At 30.9% G+C, this 18,252-nt stretch overlaps 1 protein-coding gene across 6 annotated transcripts in view; it reads right to left on the bottom strand.

Moving 5' to 3' along the window:
• LOC143149887 (1-phosphatidylinositol 4,5-bisphosphate phosphodiesterase epsilon-1) overlaps positions 1-18,252 on the bottom strand; it is a 577,853-nt gene that overhangs the window by 501,300 nt on the left and 58,301 nt on the right. For all 6 annotated transcript variants that reach the window (XR_012992898.1, XR_012992897.1, XM_076317680.1 and 3 more), the window contains exon 4: positions 4,284-4,363. The gene's annotated coding sequence lies outside the window, so the exon portion shown is untranslated. The remainder of the gene's footprint in view (positions 1-4,283; positions 4,364-18,252) is intronic.

Below are 18,252 nucleotides of genomic sequence, written 5' to 3' on the forward strand. Positions count from 1 at the left end.
ATCGGACATATCAATTTCAAACTTTGTGCATATATTTAGATATGTTTTGTCACAAACATATAGAAACTTTTTTAAAAATAGATAATCGACTTTGTCAAAGTAATACACGGTTGCACACAGTGCGTACAGAAAAATGTATGTTTACTGAACAAAATTATTCGTTAGAAAAAAAATTCTTGCGTTACATAAACGTAGCTCGTACCAATTCGAAAAATAAGGGAACTTGAAAATTGAAAAATTGCAGCGCATTGAAGAAAAAATTAGAATTCTTCGATAAATTGCGTTGCTTTTTCAAGCGGTAAAAAGTAAACTGTTACTTACGTAAAATTTCAAATCAATCGGTTTATTGGATCTCGAGATATCATGCCAAGCAGCTTGAAAAATGTCATTTCGCGAGAAACGATTTTAAAGTTTGGCGAGAGCCTAAAAGTAGGTACCGAGTTCGGTTCAAAGTCCATATAACATTACCAACTTTTCGAAATTCACACTAATCCTTTCAGCATAGTGTTACTAAAACTTCAAACTTTACAAATATGTAAATAAAGATTTAGTCCTTTTACCTTCTAACTAGATAGACCCATTAAAGTTTATCGAAAAATGAGTATATAGAGAGGTTCAAACTTCTATAACATGGCCAAGTTTTTAAATTTCACTATAATACTTGCAGCATAATATTATAAAGACTTGAAACTGTAAAAGAATGTGAAGACGAAAAATCAATCTTTTATTTTCAAATTAGACAGATATTCTAAAAAGTTCGATTTTAGGTTCAAGAAGTGTTTTTCGCTGATTGGATTTTGACGTTTATTTTTTTTAAAAATGTATCGAATTTTATGTGGGAGAAATTGTGTGTACGAGATGGTGGATATAATTTTTTTTCTTTATTAAATGAATTAATAAAGATTTTTACAATTTTCTCAAAATGCCTACCTGCATACAGGTTGCATACGAAAAGATTGCAGTTGAAGATCTAACAGGTCCCACTTGTTCAGAAACAAGCCTGTCAAATGATGATGGATATGTATACATGTATCTGTCTCTTACGTGTCTGAGATAGCCACTGAACAAATAGAATCGATCATAACTACAAAGTAATCTCCTGGCACGTACATACATTGTACGAGCATAACATTCAGAGAAAACTGAAGTCACACTTAACTTAAGCAATAAATTTTAATCATACCCATACACAGCAGTGCGGATTATCATACTTGAAACTACATATTTTGGACAAGTTGCTCCATAGAATTTCATTATTTTCTAGAATCTCTAGTCTCGGTAGATAACATTAACTCTCGTAAATAATTTCAGATTTATACTAGAACATTTAAATACTCGTACGAACGTGTCGTCCTCCCTTCGTCTCATAAGTCGATCATTCTTAGCTGTCTGCAGGTGTCTGAGCAATTCAAAGTGAAAATTTCGACCCCAACTGACTTATCTCCCTAACAACTTGCAGTTCTAGAGACCACTTTAATTTGAAAGAGTAGCTTAACTACCTTGCAACGATGTTAGGGCATTAAAGTTGCAAAGCGAGAGCTAAGGAGAGACTCTTTGATGAATGAATTAAAGGTACGCAAACGTTTTACGAATATACAGTGAACTAGGTTTTATTATAACCTATTTACAACGTTCGTTTGTTCTGCTTTTGTAATATTTAACAATTTATGAACTTTGTAAAGAATATTAATTCTCGAGTGTTTAAAATGCATATTTCATGACGAATGTTCTACACACTTTCAGAATATGGGAATTGTTAATGCGAGCAACAATGATTTGTTGACGAGGCAACTTCGTGTTACATTATTAAAAAACAATAAGCGATGCATACGAAAAATAATTTCTTTTTGTAACATCACAATCGTGTGTTCGTCGTGAATGTTAAGCGATCGTACAATGCCATCTATGTTTTCATTAAAGTTTCATAATTTCCGGCTGAGAACAGTTTTCTCCGATTCTTCATTAGAGGCGATATTTACTTTGATACTTAAATTGGTTCCCGGCCTACCAAACCATGATTAACCGAAAGAGGCCGATCAATAATGACTTCTCCTATAATTGTTATTTTTCAGTCATTATAAGCATTTTGAAGAAATTAGTATCCTATCGTATAAACATTTCTAAATGATTTCAGTTGGTAAAACAAAATCTGTCGGTAAAATTCTGTTATTAATAGCAAATTAAATAGAAAAGTTTCAATTTTATTATTGTTCAATAATAAATAGTAGTTTGTCTAGTAATATTTTTTGTAGAATATCTTAAGTTTCACGTAGATGCTAGTACATGTTAAAACACAAAAGAGAAATCTTGACATACGCAAGTATAGAGATTCATTTACTTAAAAAAAAGAGAGACCCACGTGGAAGAAAGTAATATCACAGATGTTACCTCGAAGCTTTATATTTTTGTTCATAAGTTCGGTGAACTTATACGAATAAATTTTGTATCGCACATTCTAGTCACTTATAAAACGTGTTTGGAAGATTTACCATATAATATTATAACAGAAAATTGTGATGTATTAGATAAAGTGAAGGGAAAATATTCCACCTTATTACTGATAGCGCCATTTCTAAGATTCACTATATTTCATAACTTTGTTACGACACTTTACATTTATTAATTCTTATATTTTTCAAGAATATTTTCAGTTTTTCTTTCGTGTCGACAATGGTTTAACTTAACCGCTCAACTTAATTCACAAGTGAATTTTCCTCTGTTCAAAAATACTTCTTTCAGCATCAGTCAGTGAACGCGTGCCAAAATTTTAAAGTCCTTCGAGTGCATGAAATTTCGGCTGGCAGAGCACGTCTACTTTAACCCGTGCAAACATGTAAATTAGATTAGTTTGCGTTCGCGGATACATACGTTGATTGTCGACAATTTCCATGCCTACAGAATTTGCCACCTACTCGTTACGAAGCATATGAGCTATGATCTCAACAAATATATTGGTCGTGTAGTTGGAGTATGCCACACACTTTCAACGGATCAGCAAAATGAACAGAATCTATCTTAACGGAACGTGTAATATTACTGCTGAATTTCACATGTTCCTGTATAAGCATTAAATTTATCTAGTGGAAAATAGGAGAACGTGAATATTGGAAAAGAATGAGACGATGAAAATTTATCGAAGAAATTGTAAATAGAAAATTTCAAATACATTCATGTCATGAGTACGAAAGCTCATTCAACTCAAGTTATTGAATATTATAAATAATTTTAAAGGACACGTTTAACAATTAACGTTACGAAGACCTAAAATGAAAATAGTTGTTGCAAAATGTCTAACGAAATATGAAATCGAAGTTAGATATTTTTATTGCGACACCGCACAAAATTACACATTGTTTAAAGTCAAAGAATCATCTCGAAAAATTAAACAAGGATAAACGGGGAAAAGTTGAAGCAGAATGTTACAAAAAGAAACGAATTGAAAACATTTCGTGTTGTAAAATACTTTAATATATAAAAGGTACACAAAGCCAGGAAAAAAGAATAATATGAAAGAAAATATGGAAGAAAAGAACTTGAATCAGGAACGGTAGAGATAGAAATTTTTAAAAAGAAGAGTAATGCAGACACCGAGAATAAGAAACAAATAATGTGTACAATGAAAGGAAATAGACAACCACAAAGTTGTTCGTTTTAATAAATAAAGTTTCTATAAATAATAAAATATGAAGATAAAATGTTAAGAATATAAATATTTTTAGGCTGATCAACATTATAAGTTCTACTTCAGGAATATACGAAAATATTTAGTCAACATTTAGAAGACTACAATTTAAATTGTTCGAACAATTACACTTGTATGTATTATTGGATCGTAACTACTGTTTATTGCATAAATGTTGTTAAGTAGTGAATTAAACATTGTCATTGAAATAAACTATTTGAAAAAGATATCAATGAAGCATACGTAAGCATAAAATGCAACTTATCATAAAAGTGAAGAAATGTTCGTGTCGATTATAAATATAAGCAGTAAGATAATTTGTTAAAAGGAAATAAAAACCTTATTTTGTATGGGAATATTGTTTATGATTTTCCGATTTTCTCATTTATACTGTTAACGTAAGAAGTTATTATATGCTTCGCAAGTCTTTGGTGTATTTCTCGATGATAAAACTTTTATAAGACACAATGAACTTTAGGTACAAATTTACCTGTAATTAAAATAATAGTAGTTCCAGTAAATAATGGTATTTTAAAAAACTTTCTGAATTCAACTCACTACTCAAGTAAATAACACCAAGCACTTTCATAAAACTACTCACTCAATTAAATTTATTATATACGACATCAACGATATTTCTTCGCCATACTTCGTGCACTTTCGGTAAGAATTTCTCTCGACCTGTAACAGGAAAAAAAAATAAAATGTACTTCATGTTATGTGAAACCATCTTTATTATATAACTTTTGCATCAGTCTGTTCCATTATATTATCCAGCAAATGTAATAATATGTATAATACGAGATACACAATAATAACTTACATTACAATACCTCGAAAATGTTTCTTTTTCAATTTTCGCAGAGTAGAATTTACATTCAAATGCAATTGTATTATTGTGCCAGGGCAGAAAGTAGCATTATAGAAAATTAAGTATGATAAAACCGTTCAATATTGTTTTCTACTGAAATTTTTCAACCTGTATATTGGAATCGATTGATACAATTCGATCAAACTCGATTGATTATTCACGGTCAGTTTCCTAATTGTGAATATTGCCAAAAATAACTATGAGATTAATAAGATTTTTGTAAAATCAGATGAAACGTAGTAACAGAACTATAGAGTTGTTTCTATCGTAGAAATGGATTCTATGATGCGTGTAAAAATAAATCAACGACCTGGCATCGAATTTTATTATACAATTCTTCGATTGTAAGCAAATCGATTTTGAAAATACGTTGAATACACGTGCGATTAAATACTGACTTGACTGGTGCGTCTGACCATTGCTCGTTGTTTCTACTTACGCTCGTCTTTGTAAACATTGAGAGTAGCATCATACTATTAGTTTTAACTGATTCTAAGTAGCTAGAAGAATAGTAAGATCGATGGAAAACAGATAATAACAATCACCATCAATCTTGACAAAAATCGACACAAGTAGAAATAGAAGAAATGGCCAGACATATTAACCAAGTACTACTCGAAATCAAGTATAATACATGTATACTCTATTAATGTTCAACATTGGTTTTCCCAAAAATAAAATATCTTATGAAAAAGATTTATTCTACAGTTTTTTATTTATTTTTACACGAAACATTATCTTTTTTACGATTGTACAACGATTTCCACTCCTCTCTCTAGGGGTGGAACATGTAACAATTACTAAGCTAAATTAAGCAATTTCTAGCAGAATTTGTGATATGTACACGTTCGTAAATGTTTGATCAGGTTTCAGCGAGAAAGAATTTATAACCTGAATTAAACAAATCCTATTTTAGAAAATTTCTAGGTATGTTTTTGCAATGAGCTGTTTTCTGCATATAGACTCCTTTTTCTTTTGAAATTATGAGAGTGGCATAGTTTATACAGTGGCTAGCAAAAGTATCGAAGCTGGATAAAGGACTGCAGTTGAAATTAAGGATGTCTGTTGCTTAGGAAGATTGTCTACAAACAAGAAAGATAAAGTGTTGTAAGAAGTTAAATATGTTTCTAACGTTTGTTTACCCAGCTGTAGCTGTTTCTGCAAGTATCATGGCATACTCGCTTTCGTGAGGTGTTTGACAGTCATACACAGTCCATGTACCTTAGAAAGGCCACCAACTCCGAGAGGAGAGATTTTCTCCATGGAAGCATCGTATGTGTAGAAACCTTTTCTTTGTCCTCGCGTAACAATTGCTAAACTAAGCAGATTCTACCGGAATGTCTTATATCTGGACGTTGACAGATGCTTGATGAGAGACGAAGGAATTTACAAGACTGTAATACACGTATTTCTCTATTTCGTTAGATATGGCGGTATACACGAAGAACAACAACTGCAGAACTCGTAGATGGAAGAGGTTCATCCGAGAGCCTACGTTTGAGAAGAGGATGCTTCATCGCAGAAAGTGTGGGTAAGATCCTTTGTTTGCCACGATAACCCATTCTCTTGCACGTGTAAAATGGCTTAAGCGAACGGGCACATTCTTCCTCGCATTCTTCTGGAAGGACATGGCTCCAGAAACTAGCCATGGAATGGTGATGCATCGAATCCCATATTATTCGAGACGGATTTCTTGAATGATTGAAGGTGCATCCTGAGGGTGGTCCTGCTATGTCGTTAGAGCTGAGAGCAGATTTGCCCAAGAAAACTTCAAGAAAGAAGCTCTCAAGGCTCAAGAGGCAAGAGGAATGGCAAGAATCGATGATAGCCAACTCCAGATTTTCACTAAGACTGTGAACGAATTTCGAAGTATTTCCTGCCTAAACATAGCCAGAAAGGCATAATCTACTATTATTATTCCTTCGTATAAATAAATAGTGGTATTCAGTTTTTCTGCAGCAGGATAATTGCAGCCAAAAAAGGGGAAATATGTTTGTATATTTCGTCTTCCTGACTACAATTATCTTATCAGTGATAATCAGGTAGCCTCATCAGTTTGTAATTTCCATTATATATAATTTTGTTTCGTCAATTGAATTTACTGTTAGTGTGAAAATTTTTAATCTACAAACGTATCTGATTTGAAACTATTATTAGTGTAGTTACTCTTTTGGTAAATCAATTGGTTGTTACGTATAAGTTGTTTCCTAAGTTGTTTACTGGGTTATCTAGTGTAATTTTTCTGAGTATCGTTCTATTTATATACTATTATAATAGTTTATTTTACTAATTTATAATTAGAAGTGTCTTCCTGTAAGTCATTACATAGCTCTTCTTAGTTTCTTTTTATTAACTTTTGTTTGTATATGATATTTCCACGTTAACTTTTTGTCTAGGTACACTGAAACCTATACGACTTGTTAGAAATATTTCTCGTACTTGTACTACTAAAACCCATCTATCGTTCTCATTACTCTTTTTGAGATCATTTATCTCAACGTTGAAGTAGTGAGATGTATATAACATCTTTTACAAAGAAGAACCTCCTAAAAAGAGTATACTAACAGTATAGGAGTTTCTTTCCTTCATTATTAAAGTACAAACTTTCAGGGCACTGCACAACTCTACTAAACAATAAGTACACTATATCCTATAACTCAAATTATTTATACATCAACTTCTTAGGAAGTTTTAGTCTGCCTTGAATTATAATATTTGGAATTTAAAAAGGTACAGATTGTAACATATTGTTTCGAATAATTTACTCTTACTCTTATTTAACACAAAAAAAAAAGTGAAATGAAATTGTTTTATTAAAACGAATTTATAATCACGAATATACACGTCATATTGCAGTCGTTAAATATTAATAAACAGGTGTTTTCGATAGAAGTGTCTTCGAACAAAGAGTTTTCCTTGTGAAAGGAGAAGAGAAGGTGAATCCAAGCGTTCCATCGTATAAGAATGTGATCAAAGTTAATGACCTATTACGCAATACCATCGGGGAATAAAATTGCGTATAAAAACTAAGTATATGCGAACCAATATACGTTTCAATGCAGTTCGAAATTGTTCATTAATATTCTCGTGTAACCAAAGTGTTAATGAAGTTAGATTTCATTTCCCGTTAACGATTACTTGCAAATTATATATAATCGTATTTTACGAGAAAGAAAAGTAATTACATAAGAAAAAGTTTCACGTTGAATAAAGAAAAAAATTATATGCACGTGTTAGAACATGTTCATCTATGATATACAAATAAAACAATAGTCATCAAATACATAGTTACGAAATAAATATTTTAGTCGATATTACTTAAGTTTAATAAAATAAATTTGAAAATTACACGAATTAAATAAAATCACTTTGTAATATTAACTCTGTTATCGACACTTGTTTTGGAATTGTAAACGTTTGTAAAATGAAAAAAGATTCAAATTCACGTATATTGCTTATTTTTTAATTATTTTATACTTTTGTCCTCCCAGCGGAGAATTAATTAATTGTTCACCTAATTATTTAATCAAACATTTATGTTTTTATTTTAGAAGGCGAAAGTATAAAAAAAATTTCATTATGTGTAGTTTTTGAAGAAAAAATTGTATACAGTATATACAGAGTATTCTAGAACGAAACAAATAAACTTTGTCAGCATATTTGGTTGGTTATTCCGAACAAAAAGTGTTATACACAATGGATCGATTCGACATGTACCAATATATCTGTTCATATTTACACGTATCATTTTTTTTATTCATATTTAAAAACGAAGACGTATATGTATATGTATAACACTTTTTGTTCTAAATGACAAAGTACATCGGTTTCATTCTGAAACATTCTGTGTCCATACTATATATATCAATAATAAATAGCACTCAATTTTTAGCTAAAGGACCAGACTGACCTTTAAAGGAATGTGCCTACTTTAGAGCTCAAAAAATAGGATGATATTCGTGATATTTTCATAGAAAACTATCCACTGTGCCATTTTCAAAATTTATACATACATTTATTTTGTCAAGCTACAGAATTTTTTTCAATTAGAAATAATTTATTTCCTTAAAGTGATAAATAGTTTGCCAGGATATATACCCAGAAACTTGTGTCTACATTTGACATGATAACTATCGTGCTGGTAATTCAAAACAAATGGCTGTCCTGCGAACTGAAAGAAATTATAAAAATAGAAAATTGCATGAAGGAAAATTTACTTACATATGCGTCAAATTTCAAGTCAATTGGTTCGTTAGTTTACGAAATAGCGTGTCAAACAGCTTAAAAAATATCATTTCGAGATAAATAATTAAAAAATTTTACATACAAGAGTATATTATAACGTTCCTAATTTTTTCAATTTCTTCTAATCCATTCAGCAAAATGTGTTTGAAATTTCTAAAATTACGAAAATGTAAAATTAATTATCTTTATCTCGTAAATGATCAGATTCTTCAATTGGTTAATATAGTTACCCGAACAACGATAAATTCAGGTTAAAATTCTCGACCCAGTGAATTTGGCACAGCCAAGCGAACCTCAAACGATCGCTTTAAGCGACAAAAATTTTCTAACAAACTTATAAGTTATATCAGATCACTCCGGAGCCGCGTGAAGATCGAAGCACTATGACATTTCTGTCCAAGAAGAAAGTCTCAACAAAAAAGGACAAGTTACGAGAACTAAAAAGAAAGCGAGTTGGGTCAGACCGAAAGTTACAGTAGTATAAGGGTACGAGTCTCAAAGTTGTTGCTCGATTTCTTCCGAAATTTGCTACGTTCTGTATCGCTATAAATATTGCACAGAAACTGGAACGCTTTAAACATATTCCCATTCGGTCCAACCAACTTGCTTCGATTTTTAGGAGTATTGAATGAAATCAACATGAACTTTCAAATTTATTGCAAGAGTTTCTGATTTCTTTAAACCTTTGATACTTGGTAAATCCACTAATTGAAAAGTTTCGATAAAATTCGATGTTAAAGACCCATTGAATAACATTTAACGAAACTCGATTGAGGTAATTGTTTGAAGATTTCTCGAGTTCCTTGCACAGAAAACTCTATTGCTATCGTTTTACCGTTGGTAACAAAATCTTTATGGTTAAATGACACAGATAGATGTGCTTTGTGGAAAAATAGGCCCTCGATCTCTGCTATTCTTTACAAATTGAACGGTTACACGCGTATAAGTTTCAGGGCGATGAACTTAGTAACAGTTTGCCCTGCCAGATATTTCGAATGAATAACATCTATACGATTTTATGGACCCAGTTGGTTATTCAATTTATATAATGTCAGTACCTTGTAACAAAGGTTCTATTCAATCGATTAGCTACTTTTGAATGAATGGACTGGAGGCCGAAAGGGATATCATAGAGACCGCAATGTCGTACTCGCTGTAGTCGCAATAGATAAGAACTCCTGTCAAACACAATATAGTGATGGAACACAAAAGCAAGTGCACTTTTATTGGCTTTTAAGGAATTCTGCTTTCTCGACAGTACCAAAGAGAAAGCTTTCCCGTATGTACAAGACAATTTACATTCCAATTCACATAACATTGCAGTAAGAATATACATATCAGATGAATATGCAGTGAGTCTCCATACATACGCATGCACCTCATAAAAAATGTCGAATGTAGCTAAGTTCCCTCGTTCATTGGAATTTCAAGTACACAGCTATACATACTGTTTAAAACGTACGAAGTAAATATATCTTATTTTAAAACAATAATTCTTTATTTTGCAGAAATATTTTATATAGAGATTTAAATAAACTCGCCAAAGATTTCTCTCGCTTATTAAAAATAAACATCAACGTGAATTTTTTCTAGTTTTTATTAATCGAAATCTGAACCGAAATATTAATATTATTAACGCTTTCATCTTTGACAAATCATCATTAGACGCTTATTTTTCTTTTCGTACAGTTAATCTAAAACTGAAACAAGTACGTAGAATAATGTCGCGATAGAACAACAAATAAAAATATATAAAAATCACGAGCAACTAATAGACTGGTATACTTCTTAAACAGAATCTACAGTTTTATTTAAACACCTTTTACGATATCGAACAAAAGTACTTCAATTATTGCGAGTTCGCGCAAATTATTCCCAATATTATTTTCGCTAATATTAGAAAATGAAGGGTCTACAGTTAAACAGAATTTTAATTTTCACTCACGAGCAAAACGATCAAGATTAAAATTATTTCACGTAACTTCGTCTTAAGTGCAGTCATGTTTCTGTATTGTACACTATCCGCGTTAACTTAATGTTACGATATTGTACAACATATATATATATATATTCGTGTAATGATATTCTTTTGAAAGCGAAACACATTTCCGTGTCTCGCACTCCGTAATAGAAAAAGAGGAAGAGGTGCATGTCGTGACGAAGAAGGAAGAGACAAACGTATGGACAAGCTAGTCGGGAAACCTGCCACACAGGAAGATGAGGGGAGAAAATGAAAAAACGTAACAGGAAGTTATGTAGGAAATCCAGATGCCTGGATGTCGTCGCTGATAACACGGTATTATTTTACTATACAAACAGGATCGTACGTGACTACGATGTTAACTAGCCCATTTTCTTCTCGACGGTATCGAGGCTGTACTGTGACGGGCTATTAATCAATTTCGTGGCGGTAATACGATTCTGCTACCGACCAGCAAGGAACGTGGATGTACAATCTTGGCAACTTGCCAGCCGTGACTTCCTACACGGGGTGTAAACGAAAATCTGCCGCCTTTTTTTCAAGACCAATTGTTCACGTCGATACAAGATGGTTCACATCTTGTAACACGCGTTGAAAGTTATTTTTTTTTCTATCAGAAACTGTTAAATACAGCGCGTTTGTTTTGCGGTTTCGCGAAGTTCTCGAGTGTCTTTTGCACATCGCAACTGGACATCACAAGGGACCAGGGAAATATCACTCTTCGTCTTTTTAAATGAAACGGTACGCAAATCTTTGCATTTCTGAGTTCTTCGTTTAAAAATAAATAACATTTATTCGAAACGTGTTTTCCTACCACACGTCAAAGAATACTTGGGAAGAGATTAATTAGAACACTTTTTATGGTTGAGTTTTAAGTCACTGTGTGCTCGAAAGGCTATCCATCGTTTCTAAATATTTATTTATTCTTTTCTACATATTCGGGAGAATTTTTAACGACAATTGTGGATCGACAGAGGCACAAGTAGTGGAGATTCTTTTTTTCATATTGTCTCTTGGTGTAAGAGCTACAAGGAGTATTTTATTTTTAAGCTGTTACACCATTATGAGAGGTTGATACATTTTTTTAAACTTTTTTCTCAAGTAGAAATTCTCCAGAGTATTTTCCACCTAGTTGTACGTGGAATTTTGAAAGAATAATGGAAATGTGAATTTTTTTCAGGAGGTATATCCGACAATAGAGCTACTACGAGCACTATAAATGTGATTATGTTGGATTTATAATCGGTTGAGTGAAAATGACTTTGCAGACAAGTCTACGTACGATGCAGAAATATCTAATTAGAGGTAAACAATATTACGTGAATTTTCAGAAATATCTAAACTAAATCATTAATTGTGTTTTTTGTTAAACTACATATATTTTTTCGTTCGGTTCACAGCAAAATGTCATAGATTATTCAAATTTTTTCCGATTATGTAGAAATACAATATCTATGGACACCGAGCTGTTTTTTAATTAAACAGAATATCTAAATTGAAAAGTTTATTTTGTATGTCGCAATATTGTTTCACAATTTGTTAACTGAATATTTATCGTGACATGTTATCATTTCTTCTTGAAATTTGATAACTCACAGGGTTTCGCGTTACAGAACAACGTCTTTTGTGTGCAAGATTTAATCGCTTATTTAGTGAAATAATTCTAGAATAATAACTCGAATGCATTAATTTCAGAATAATTATATTACGCGAATACTGTCATTGATAATAACCGGGTTTAAGAACGAAATTACTTTCCGATAGCCTTAATGACACTTATATACGTATATCATGTAATGGGCTGTAGAACACTTTACTCCGTTATCTATATATTGATTATTGTAACGTTGACGAAGCACACGGTTTTAATTGTAATTACAGTTCTGAAACAAACCCTTTAATGTGTTTCAGAATTACAAAAAGTACATACTATAAGAAATTGTTTATCGATATAGTAACGTTCCTTGAAGCACGTTCTCCTTTTGTTTTTATAGAGGATAATCTAAAAAGGGGGTCGAAGAATTTAAAAGCATTCAATAGCCACAAAAAGATAGATAAATGTCCACGGATCACCCTTGACCAAGATGCAAATCATTAGCTTTACATATCTGTGAAAGCCAATTTTATACAATTTAATTTATTCAACTAAAAGGTAGCAACTAAGAGACTTACAAGGGTCAATACTAAATTTCTGTGCAAGAAATCTACATAAACCAGGAATTTTTCAAAATGCACGCAACAATTTTTTTCTTTTTTCATAAATACTAAAATGAATGACTTGGAATAAACTCTTATTTCCGTTAGAATTTATTTGTGAATCTGTATGAATTGGAAATATTTTGCCTATTTTTGTAAATATTCTCCTACTTTCTTCGATTAGTAGATTTTTGAATATTAAAGGATTAATAATGCTTGGAAATGTTAGTATATGTTAGTGAAAGATATTTATACATTTATGTATTATTATTTAAAATTTATTTTTGTAAACATCACAAATAAAATAATTAATATTTTTTTGCTTCCTTAGACATACTAGTAATACAATCAGTGACTTTTTCATCCGTCAATGACTTCTGTATATTATCATGAAACATTGGTGCAATACTAATAGAAAAGTCGAGCTTAAAGCTTCGATGCAAATATATAACAGACTACTTGTATGATAAAGAGAAGCGCGAATAATGAAAAACATTGTATCTTGACGAAAAGCCCAAAGGATTTAAAATCTCCGCCAAAGAAGAATCAATTTAGTAGGCAAAGACCTTACTAACTACGCTACGCTCTCACAAGAAGACCCCATAGCTGTCTCTTGAGAATTTTTATGAAGTTTCAAGAGCTGAATCTAGAGGTCGAACGATGCCATTCTAGAATTGTTCACGACAATGCATATTTTTATAAACCATTAAGATTTGAAGCATAAAGATTTTTACGTTCGACTGTTTTACAGAAAAGATGCGAGCAGCAAAAACGTAACACCTTTCTACAATGTACATACAGGATAAATAAATTTTATATAGGATAATATAGGATATAGGATATAGGTACATATAGGATAAATAATTTTATACATTGAATTCATTCGTCGCTCGTATTCTTTTGTATTAAAAATCTATACTTTTAACATAATTTATTCAAAGATGAATTTTAATTTCTGTCGAGTAAACAATTAGTTCTATTTTTATTTGAACGAATTTTTATTGCGTTTAGTAAGCTTTGCCTGCAGAAACGATTAATCTTAAAATTTGCAACGAGAAAATATAATATACAATAATTTTTACCAAGAATTAAGCAGTTGTAGACTATTACATCATTTGTTATGTACCATACTGCCAGCTTTGGGTATGTCTAACATTGATCTTACCACGGAAACACACAAATTTTACACTCAGAAATGCGGTATCAAGTGTAATACAAATTGCTAAGTAAAACTAACATTTCTAACACTATGACAAGATAAAGTCCTTCGGTAGTATCATACTACTGGTCTAAATACGTCCATTTGGAACGAAGTCCCGAACAAAAATATGTAAAAAAATCTTTATAGAGTCTAGTACTCGAGGAGCTTGAATGGCATGTTGCCAAATAATCGTGGGTTGTAATACCATGTTGTTACTACTTTGGATTGTTGCCCTGGTTTACTAATGAAATTTTCAAGATCGTACAAGAAAATTTAATACCGTCTAACAATGGTATAGTAAGTTTGATTAAAATGATCAACTTTGAATAAGATGAACATATAACATTTAACAATTATTAAATTACTTTTTCAGTGATGTATGTATACTATTTTTGAAAACCTATACATGAATAGAAAAATGTTTAAAAAACAAAATTTTCTACAAACTTATGAAATAAATTATATAAAGAATGATTTGCGTTAATTTCGATATCTCTCAAAATATTAAACACTTTAAAATATTTTCTTAATGATTTGTTTTGTAATTTGCGAAACCAAAATGTTCAAAATTAAACTTAACAAAGCAATGTATCAAATTCTTTTTTCTTTACTCTGTTTGTATTAATTGTCAAACAGTGTCTTGTTATGATTATCTTTATCGACCAATCCGGAATATCGACGAATAAAAGAGTAACCTAAATTCTTGAGTTATCTCTGCACGGAATAAAATTTCCATTGAATTTACAGACACTCAGAGGAGAGTACAGTTTGTATAAAATATTTCGTTTAAATAATTACGAATCTATAGAAAGACAAATCCTTTTATGTTGTAGCAGCAATTAAAAACGAATAAAATTATTTAACTAACTACAAATCAATACATATATTTTAATCTCGGCAGTCGAAAATAATATTTTATAATATAAATTATAAGTGATTTATAATAATCTATAATATATAATGATATAATATATGAAAGATTTGATGAACTACTCTCTGTTGAAGGAATATTAAATAAATAACCAACAAGAGGAAATAATTTTTCCTTTCAGTTTATATTTCCCTCTTTTACATTAAGTAACAAGTTATATTAATACTAAATCAGTTTAAAAGTTTGGGTTATTATAATATTGCAATTATATATTATTGTAACAATTATTTTTCATACAGCCTAGACGTAGAATTTGATTTGATTTGTTAGAAGTATTTTATTGCCTACAAGTTTTAAACCACAATACATTAACTCTTTTCCTAAATAGAACTTATTTATTGGTTTTTGTCAAACTATTCACAACATTGAAGTTTGGACGCCATAAACTACAGTGGTTGTAATTAACATTCTTCGCGAACATTACGCGCTTTGAAACTGAAATTGGTGTACGTAATTTGTTAAACATTAAATATACGAAGTGCCCCACATAGAGTGTAACCAAGAAGTAGGTGATTTTTTGTGCATAAATTTAATTGAGACAAAACATACGCGCAAAATAATTACAAATATTTTAATTATCTAGACAAATATTTACTTGAAGTTTTTCGATTTATATCCAACTATGATATTGAACATATAAATGTTAACAGGTACATTTTATTAATATCACTGACTATTTATTTCGTAACTTCTTTTGATGCCTGAATATTATTCTGGTCCATTTTTTTGTACGAAATACACATGTAAGATTCAACTGCATGAATTTTGTTTTAGTTTTCAAAAGCTACATACTAAATATCAGAAGAGAACATCATGAGAGTACCCTGTAAAAATTCTAACACAAAATGTACAGAAATTTTTACCTTTCGACCTACAACAAAATGAAGTTTCGTAATCAGGAAATATTTTGAAATAAGTTACTTACGAAAAAGCACGATTTGATATCACCTAACCAGATTTCAATGAAACAATATATACAAATTTTATATTCTCATTTGAAGATCTTACTAGCTTTTAGCAAAATTAATACATGAATAATAACGATTACCTTTTATAGATTTTTAGTTTTTTTTATATACATACAATATCGCTCAGAAATTTCTGGACATTTTATCGAAATGCTATCAATCTTCGAACTGCTGTCATTTCATGAAAAAATGTCATATGATAATCTTCATGGAGTTTTTTTAAAGGTTAAACCATCGATTTTGTGCTCCAAAATTGAAGTTTCTCGAAAATAAAAAGCATACCAGAAAGCAATTGAGAAAGTGAAGATGGTTTTCTCATCAAAATTGAAACGTTTGAAACTAATTTCAACTGTTTACAAAAATTTATACGTATCTAAAATTACCGCAAATTTGAAGATTAAAGCCTTCCTTTTACAACGACCCCTGAAAGTTGTTATGTATATAATTACATAACACATACAATACATGTGAAACATACAATAACAACACGGTAAGTGGTAAATTTCCAAATTAATAATTTTTCACTTAAAATATCACTTAAACCATAATAACGTTACTATTAAATTAACTTCTCTCTACCATAATAAATAAGAAAAAATTAAACGAAACAGTGTTCACTGCTTGACAAATTCTTTTCTTTGGAATATATTGTAACGTATTCGTCTCTATTAATTTTTCTTGAATTCACGATCAGACATATTATGCAACGGGGTTGTAGAAAATAAAAAAGAAACCCGGTATTACCACTGTGGTATGAACATACAACACCTGACACTTCTTAAACCGAGCACAAAATTAGGAAAATACAAGCGTTTACGCGAATTTGTCCGTAGCTAAGTCGCCGAAGAAATGTAGCTGTCAGTGCGTTAAAAACGGCCGGAGGTTAATGCTGCGGAAATCGATAACGGGAACACGTGTACCACGAGATTACAAAGGTGGGGGTAAAAAGAGAACAAACCGCAAAATTACAACGTTACAGCTTGTGCGACGCTTCGACTGCAACAATGAATCGACTGCAACAGTTGCCACAATCTTTCAAACACTTTGAAACGCTTTGAAACACTTTGAAACGGAGAAGTCTTAAATTATTGATATAATGGAATGTGAAATTAAAAATAGCCCCCTTGAGACTCCGCAGACATAAAATCCTGCGACAGGAAAGCAAAATATATATGGAAAAGGACGAAGTTAATCCTGATATGGAGCAAAATCGATAAGGGGTCAGGCTTAATATAGGGGCTTTAATAAAAAATTGGAATAAAACCATTTAAATTTTGTAAAAAAAAAAAAAAACGAACAAGAAAGAAATTTAATGAACAAATGAAAGATCAAAATATTGACAAAAATAAGAAACAATTTTGTTTTATTCTCAATGGTCATTTCAAAACAACTGCGAGTTATTTATATATAATTTGGTTCTTCGTAAATTTATCTTTTTTTTTTTTAATTATTATGATAATCTATACTATTATATTTTAAATTAAAATATGTACGATACAATCTTTAATGTACAAAAAATTTGTTGCTAACTTCATACGACCGGCGTCAGAGTATCTTTTAATAAATTCAAACATTAATACGGATGTGCATATTTTGCTTAAACTGTGCCCAGCAACGTTAGAAACGACATGATTTTTAAAATTTAGTTTTCTTTTTCTTATTATAAACCGTGTTATTCTCGTGGGAAGATGACCTTCACAATCAGGTTTAAGAAGATTTAGGGTAAGCTGGATCGGCAACCTCTTCTTCCCTTACGTGACCTCCCTTTTGTAAAAATGGATAAAATCTGCGATTAAAATTTTAAATACGTTTCCCAATACAATGGAAGATATATATTGAAAATACTCGGTCCTCTAAGAAATATACACGATATCACAAAACTGATCCTGTGAAAATTTTCAACCTTTTACTATCGCGAAATTTTCTAATATTTTCTATCCTTCTAGAATAGAATGTTTATATTGAAAGACACAACTGTCCCATGTATTTTTATTATCACAAATATTTTCTCTACTTTCGTTATTTCAAAGAATCTTTTCTATGAAAGCTGCGTCATTTCACGAGAGAGACTGTATGATGGAAATATTTTCATTTTAGGTGGATGCATCAAGGGGAAAGGAAAGGGAAACAGGTTTGTTATACAGTATGTTATATATTGTATTGTATTTTTTATCCGT

This window comes from Ptiloglossa arizonensis, chromosome 8 (genome assembly GCF_051014685.1).
Source record: "Ptiloglossa arizonensis isolate GNS036 chromosome 8, iyPtiAriz1_principal, whole genome shotgun sequence".
Taxonomy (NCBI): Eukaryota; Metazoa; Arthropoda; class Insecta; order Hymenoptera; family Colletidae; genus Ptiloglossa; species Ptiloglossa arizonensis.